The sequence below is a fragment of the Maylandia zebra genome, linkage group LG10 (assembly GCF_041146795.1).
Source record: "Maylandia zebra isolate NMK-2024a linkage group LG10, Mzebra_GT3a, whole genome shotgun sequence".
In the NCBI taxonomy this organism is placed as follows: Eukaryota; Metazoa; Chordata; class Actinopteri; order Cichliformes; family Cichlidae; genus Maylandia; species Maylandia zebra.
The window spans coordinates 23034365-23042981 of NC_135176.1; the positions used below are offsets into that span (position 1 = coordinate 23034365).

At 35.2% G+C, this 8617-nt stretch overlaps 1 long non-coding RNA gene across 1 annotated transcript; it reads right to left on the reverse strand.

The window, feature by feature from the left end:
• Nucleotides 1-4603: 4603 nt before the first annotated feature.
• On the reverse strand, nucleotides 4604-6795 carry LOC143420685 (uncharacterized). The gene is made up of 3 exons (XR_013100409.1): nucleotides 6536-6795; nucleotides 5219-5341; nucleotides 4604-5113 (listed from the first exon to the last, which is right to left on the reverse strand). It is a non-coding gene; the product is annotated as an uncharacterized LOC143420685 (long non-coding RNA).
• Nucleotides 6796-8617: the final 1822 nt, after the last annotated feature.

The following is an 8617-nucleotide window of genomic DNA, read 5'->3' on the forward strand; positions in this document are numbered from 1 at the left end:
TATATAAAGGTTTATTTAGCAAGCCTAAACCTGATGGTAACCTTTCAAACAATGGATTTCTCAGCTGTCCAGTTGCTCATTGATTGGTCTTTGCTTTGTATCAGAAAGTGATTGTCCAGAGTCAAAATTAATTGTACTTCATCCCCCTCAGAGAAGCAGCTGACATTCATCTGTTCTGGTGGCCAGCATGTTTGAGACAGTGCTGGCTTTGACACTGGAGCTGAAAGATTTATATAAAAGATGCTGAATAAATAAATAAATAAATAAAACAAGTTCCTGAGGAACTATTCTTTTTTTAAATCAGAAAAACAATGAGAATTATTTAATAATTTAAGTTGTCTCTTAGCTATTTACATTGTTATTAAATCCTGTTAAATGTAAAACCATTAATTTGTTTGTCTTATTCTTGAATTTTTATTCAATTTTCCACTTTTCTGTTTAAATATTAATTCACAGTACATTGTACATGCATGTTTTCAATACTTCTAAAACAACAAAATAATTATTTTTAACCTAATAATTAATTATTTTACAAATTATTCTTCAGTAGTAACTGCAAGTACGCTGCTGTAGTTGCTGATACATTTTAAAGCTTAGACATCATTAGGTTTCATTCCTGAAATTTGTTTATCTTAAGTCATACTTTTTGACCTTTTTTACAATGTGTGCATTCTGTGTTTTGTTAATAGCATAACCTAAAAAAAAACCTGAGCTAGAACAAAATATTGATTTTAAAAAATAAACAAGCAAATAAATAAATAAATAAATAAATATATAATAAGTTACTGTGTACTTTTAAATATACTTTAACATTTTTCAGCAATCTTCCATAAGGATCGAATTCCTCTAAGAGCTAATATCCTGAGTGTTTCTTCATAGCTTTACCTAACTTAAGTGTTCCGTTGTTTATGCTTTGTGACTGATCCGCAAATTCCTTATTTAATTTTATTTTCCCCTGATGATTTGTGGTTAAAATCCTGTGTTTGTCATCCTTCATGATTAAAAGTGAAGAGTTAGCTTTGAATGGCAGATGAAAAATTAGCAGCTGTCCTGCAGCTCCGACACAATGATGGTTTCCAGGAGATTTTTCAAAAAAGGCATACAATTGAATCTAAAAGCAACAAAAAAGAAATTTTTAATATTTTTTAAAACATTTACACCAACTGGAAAACATTATTCATTATATTAAATTATTTTCCATCCCATCCATTTTCTTTGGCTTGTATAATTCAGGGTAGCAGTGAGGACAGGAGCCTACTTCAGGTGCCAAGGGGCAAGATACATCCTTAATTTTCTATATATAAAAAACAAAATTCATGTAAATTTAAAATTAAAGTTTCTCCAAGATGATTTCTATCTTTACTGTAATTTATATTTTAAAAGTCAATGTTTTAAATTTTATTTTTATTAGTGCAAATGATTGCCTTCTGCCGCAGTCTCAATCAGTGTGTCTTTATTGAAACCCAGGTAATATATCTTACTTTACAGTGAATACCTTTTGCCAAAGCCGTTGTTGTCAGAACTGCAATACTCATGTAGAAGGAATTCATTGTTTCTATTAGGGGTGGGCGATATAAACAATATACGATAGAAACCATATAAATTTGGCCAACGATAGAGATTTTGACTATACCGCTCTACCGCAATAGCGCATGTTGATGATGTCATCAAGCTGCGCCTGTTTTGGTCGAAAGCATTGCAGCGGCTACTAGTGATGTGCGATACCACTGATTTCCTTTCCGATCCGATACCAAGTAATATTCAGGGTGGTATCGACGATACTGATCCGATACCGATACTTTGTACAAAACGGATTTTATTTATTGTATCTCAAATTATAGCGTCATAATGATTACAGGACATCAGAATACCTTCTTCTTATCACTTAATAATGCAGAGTTCATCATATAGAAATAAAAAAACTAAAGTTGTGTGCTATTTGAACACCTTGCCTGCCTGGAGGACTAAAGGACTCCGTGAGAGACTCTCACCCTAGCAGCACCTGTCCCTCTCCTCCTCTTCAGTTCGCCTCAACATACGCTCGTCATATTTTGTGATATGATTTACTCTGAGGTGTTTGACAAGGTTAGTGATGTTGCCACAACCATACATGCCAACCCTCCCGATTTTTCCGGGAGAATCCCACCTTTCTCTAGATTTTCCACCCGGACAACAAAGTTGAAAAACCATATCGCAGAATTCATAGCGCGGCCCAGCCAATTCCAGTTTCCAACAATGATGGCAGCGACTTAGTTTTAATATCACTCTTATTTCTCTTTCTGGGTCGCAAAAAAACTTTTAACATATTTTCAGGTGAGAATGTAGCTGTGTAAACTTCAAATATCTGAGCCGACCGACACATCGTCTTCAAACCCCCGCGGTCTTTCACCACTCGGGTTAAACATGATGTACAAGTCACTTTGATAACTTAAAAATGTTCTTGTTTGGCTTTTTCAGTGTTTTATTTGTTCGTGAGTAAATCGGTTTGGCTGAGATTAAAGTTATTAGATTAGATTAAATTAAATTAAACTTTATTATTCCCTCGGGAGGGTTCCTCCGGGGTTTTCACACAGCTGAATAAACGTCAAACAGAAAACTGATTAAACAGAAGAGTTTACGTCAGTGTCCGGTTATATTTTAGACAGCAAGGAGCAGACGGCAGAGTTTCACTCCACCGAGGGAGCTCGTGACGTACTACCCGGCTTTCTTTAGACCGCGAAGGCCGGTCCTCAGGTGGAAGCAGCCTCTGAATTTGGACACCCCCGCTGTTTCCGGGCCGGCCAATAATAACGGTGACATTTAACGTATTTTATCCGATAAATAAACCCTGTAAAATATATTTATCCGCCCAAACAGCCCTTTTGAATGTCTCCCTAATTCTGAGGTCTCAAGGTTGGCAAGTATGGCCACAACACCTCACTTTTTTTGCCACATTTATTGCAAACCACGGCTCAGCTGTTTGTGGAGGTAAAATACATCCGCACAATTACGCTCAGCCATTGTTGTGAGTGCGCACGCCAAGGGGCTGCGAGACATTTATACAGCCGTATTTCGCACATGACTATGAAAGGCGGAAGAGGAAGTAGTTCCTTTGAATGTAGGCAATCCGAATGTTATAGTTTCTTTCCACTGTGTTCCTGTTAATGATAAACTACAAATTTACTCTAAATTACTAAAATATCGATATTTTAATGTGAGAATCGATTCTAGAACATAAATGATTGGTATCGGAGGAATCGATATTTCAGGATCGATCCGCACATCACTAGCAGCTACAACCATTATCATCTGCAAATGATTGCGTGCGACAGTCATAGCAAAGAGATGAAGCACTTTTGAAATATGGGGAAAGCCAAAAACTGCGCTTCCTCCACTTCCGTAACATTGATTCATTAATGTTGAATTCTCTATTCCCATGTTGTTGCAGTATATTAATAACTAACCTCATATTGTGGATGAATAATCTTAGTTGTTCTCCTTATTGAAGTTTGGCCCATGTATAGCATTCGGCTATGCGATTGCATTTGTCCCTAACCACCAGAATCCCTCACATTAACTTTTATCGAGTGGAAAAAAAGTTGGCGTTCATCCTCCAGCTTCACTGTGCTAATGTTATGCAACATTGCTGTGTCACTAGCAATCACGTAGCACAACATTATATACCAGGTAGTCCAACTTCAGTAACCCTGCAAACGTCACTGCTGTTTAGTTTTCTGTCTTCATTTATGTTGGAAGTGGTAGCAGAGCTGTACGTTTGAATTAGTTTCAAAAATCTCTCAGTCAGAACATGCTATATCATGTTTAGGTGGAAACTAGCGAGCTAACTTCCTGTTAACTTCTAACTCCATTAAATTTAATAAATTCTGTTTTCATGGATGCCTGGATGTTAAACTTAATTGTTACACCTGGTAAAGCAGCAACGCTAATGATTTTATTATAGATGAAAGAATTTAGACCGTTTTTAACTCTCAGTGTTCATTTGACTTCAATTATACCGCGATATGGATTTTAGGCCATATCGCCCAGCCCTAGTTTCTATAACACAGCAGTAAAAATTTGTTTACTGGTAGTAATTCTCTTACTTTGAAGTCTAGTTCTTAAGTTTTTTTCATGTGCCTTGGTGTTTAGCACAGTCTTCATGTCTTTTGTTTTGTTCCCCCAGTCAGTTGTGTCTCATGTCATTCCTGCCCCTGTGGCCGTGTTCTAGTTCGAGTTTTGTGAACATTTTGAGTTTTGAGAACATGAGATATGTGGTGTGCAGTAAGAGCTCATTTCCTGTTATTGAACTGTGTTCTCAGAATTGTGGTGGACATACGATTGAAGCACTTTTTCCATGTCTTGTATGGTATACCAAACTCTGTTAAGACTCTAACAGGAAGTTTAAAATAAGACATAAGAACCAAACATGCACTAGTGTGTTTAGACCACAACTTTTTCCATTCTAACAGTCTCTGCTTCAGGCAAGTAACGACTAGGATGTTTATTTTTATCTACAAAGATACAATAAAACAGAGAGACACACTAATATACTGAAAGGGAAAGAGATTTTTTTAATGTAGTCATTATTTATATATATATATATATATATATATATATATATATATATATATATATATAGCTGTAAATAAATGTGTGTGTTGTCAATGTGTATGACAAAGTACACAAACTTGCCATTTTCCTAAAAGGAGCTACTTTAAACACAGAACATACTGTATCGTTCAGTGTGGTTACCTTTGTCTCCATCTTGAGTTTAAAAATGATCAGGGTCTTTCAGTTTGTCCTCTTCTAACATGTTCCTCACAGCAATAACAAAATTGTTTTTTGGTTATCATTCATGTTAGTCCTTTTGATTGCTGAATCTTTGAGTAATTAGGATAACTCAATAATGAAAAAAAAAAAACTAATAACAAATAATAATAACAAATAATCAATAACAAAAAAAATGTACACAAGCAAAAAAATTCATCCATTCATCTTCTTCATGGCTGATCCACTTCAGAGTCAACGTCAGTGCTGGAACCTATCCCAGCTGATTCTCCTGAGTTGATTTTGTTTAATTTGTTAGGACTTATCACTCTAACATCTGTGTAGATAATGTCACTGTCAACATCATCTGTGGAGGGAAAAATATACAAAAAAAGTGTATTGTGTTTTGGAGGAAGCTATATTGTTTTAAAAGTCTTTTTTTTTTCAAGCAATGTGTAAGTATTTCACTTACCCTCATCAACAGTTGTTGGTCTTGTTTTTTTACAAAACTGTTTTACAGCCAAACTCAAAGCCACAACGATAAAGAGCGTGATGACAGTTGCTATCACAGCCACTGTCAAGGTTTTAACAGAATCTGAAATTAAAAAGCAAATGTCAGACAATATTGAATATCTTGACAAAATGAAAGATACCAAAATGCTTCTCAGATATTTATTTATATTTTATTCCATTGTTCCATCCACCTGATGTTGAATATACAGTAAGATCATAGGGCATGTAAAAGGTAAATGGCCTGTATTTGTATAGCGCTTTACTAGTCCCTAAGAACCCCAAAGCGCTTTACACATCCAGTCATCCACCCATTCACAAACACATTCACACAGGTGATGGCAAGCTACATTGTAGCCACAGCTGCCCTGGGGCGCACTGACAGAGGCGAGGCTGCCGGACACTGGCGCCACCAGTAGGCAAGTATGTATAGTATGTAAAATAATTTGTAACCACAAGAATTCATAAGTGACATCCAATACCACAATTTGAAGACACTGAGGCTGAAATGTAATCTGTTTTTGTCATAACCACCTGTGTGGCAGGCAGAGGTTGTCCAGCAAATTGCAGGACTTAAATACAAAAGGATGAACTAAAGGGGGCAGCTTTTTTGCTGTAACACCAAAAACTCAGGAACACTAAATACAAGTAAACAAAACTGAAACAGGAAAATAAGAACTTGGAACTTGGAACTAAGAGTAACCAGAAATAATGAAGTACCTCGGGGAAACACACAGCAACTAGGGCGACGCAACAAAGAGCAGAGGAAGACAGTGGGCCTAAATACACACCGTATCACAAGGCCATGGGAAAGACTAGGGAACACAGCTGGAACTAATACAATACACTGAGACGTACACTGTATAAATATCAGAAACAGAATGACCGAGGGACACGACTTGAAAACAGATGAATAAAAATGGAGACAAAACTATACATGATAGAAAACACAGAGAAGCAAAAATCAGTAACACAGGAGATACAAACTCAAGACCAGGCAACTGGGCGTGAAAGGGAACTTACTAAAAGAACAAGTGACTAAGAACCAGAAATACAAGTGATTAAACGAGGAAACTGAAAAAAAAAGACTAAGAAACAATTTCTACCATCATAAGAACAAAAGGTCAAAAAGTCCAAAAAAACATAAATGCTGGGTTACAGACCCAGCACAATGACAATTTTATCACATATATATTTAAATTCCTTTAAAGTAAAATATGTAATGATATATCAGAAAATATTATTGAAATGGTAAGCAATAGATTTTAAAATACTCTACCTTTGCAGGCTGCCAGGTGAATAACTGTTTCATTTCTGCTAATATTATTCCAAACTTGGCAACTAAGGTTTCCAATCTGCTTCACATGTAAGTCAACAGTAAGATATGAAAACTGGGATGTCCCGATGTATGGAGATTGGTTGTTGTCTTTGCTTTGTGTAAGTATCTGACCATCCAAATTCAAAATGAATTGTACTCCATCTCCTTCAGAGAAGCAGCTGATCTTCATATGTTCTGATGACAAGCATTTCTGAGACAGGCCTGGCTTTGACACTGGAGCTAGAAGAGACAAAAAAAAAGGACAAAGAAAAAAGAAAAGAAATATAGGTAACAAATTTCAGAGTAAGCATTCGTTTTTGTTTGTCTAGGTAATTTATATCTGTTTGAGAGCTATATACTTTTAAATCCCATCAGATATGATATGTTACTGTATTTGGTCCAATTCAGCCTTTGTCAGGATTCGGCATGGGAATCGAGAACTCATTCTTGTAGAGAACCGGTTCCCAGTACTCAAATTCCTTGGAATGTCTATTGATCTGAATTATTGGTTCCAGTTGCACTTGTGCTTCAGTCAGCTGATTTCAGTTTTTGTGTGGAGGAGGAAAATAGCGGTGCAGTCTACAGCGGGTATATCTAGAGTGAAATCTGAGTGAAATGCTGACCCCAGCCCAGCCAGACCCTGAACTTCAACAAATAACAAACTGATGAGCATTTAGGCTGCACTCTGTTCATACCTCTTCATGTTTTTAAAGTAGAATCACTGTGCTCTGAAGTCTTTTTGTACTGGTTTTCATTTTTGCGTTGTGATTTTGGCTTTATATGAAGAAGTATTAGCGCCACATTAAGAACATTTTTTTTGGATCATTTTGAAAAAAAAAAGTCAAAATTCATATAATAATGTAAAAAGTCAAACAGTAAGGTGTTTTGTGTAATATGTGTAATTATTACTTTTTTGAGTAATGACCCCAACACTGATCGCAAAAAGACAACATGGACAAACATTTGACCAACAGCATGCAATTAATTTGTACAAATGTAATATATTTGATAAGCTGCTTAGTGATGGTGGTCACTCACAAAGTGGCGCCAATGAGAACGCAATGAGAATCTATAGGGAATCAAATCCATAACTGATAATAATAATGCAATCCAAATCGCTAAGCCTTAAACAGATTATACCTCAAGATATTCTTGTTTGCCAAGTCATAAAATAAATTAAACTGTTTGTTTTTTAACTGAAGTACATATTTGTGACCTGAACATCTTCATTAATATTAAAAAAGGTAAGTTCACTGAATTTGTCGACAGTAACGAAACAGCACATTTTGCTTGACTTAATCAAACTTTTCTTTAAAAAAAAGTTTTTTAATTTTCTTGACTGAGAGCAAATGCATACTAGTAGAGTTTATGTATTTATGCATTTTTGCATCTGCAAGCAAACGTACCAAAACATTCTTGCATTTGCAGATTTAAAGGTTAAAAATTAAAATTAATTATTAGCCCTAACACCCAGTGAGCTTATGGCATGGCTAGTTGACTATCATCCTTCTACAATATTGGTGAGAATTGAATCAAACTTGCTCATAGTGATTACCTAATCTGCCTTTTAGTGAAATTTGCCCAAAACTACCACCTAAGTAGACACCAAATTGTCCTCTATGTCAAAATCAGATTTGTCATTTTACAGATAATAACTTTGATGAACTGTGAGCTACTCCATCACTGGCATTCTGGTTCTAAATTGTTAATCAGTGTTAACTTTCCAATTTACAGTCCATCATCAAACACAAGCACATTGCTGCAGTTCCTAAAATTAACTAAAATTCATACAACTTATGAAAGATGTCTATTTAAGGCTGAAATATTGTCTATTACATGTCTAACATTTATTATGATTTTTAAGTACTACTCAGACATGTTTTTAATTTACTAGGTTTGCAATGTGTGCATTTATAAATCTTTTAATAAAACATAACAGTTTGTATATCTTAACATTAAACATAATTTTGAGTTTAAAACAAAACAAACAAACAAACAAAAAAACAACTTACCTTGTATTTTTAGATATACATTCATTTTTTT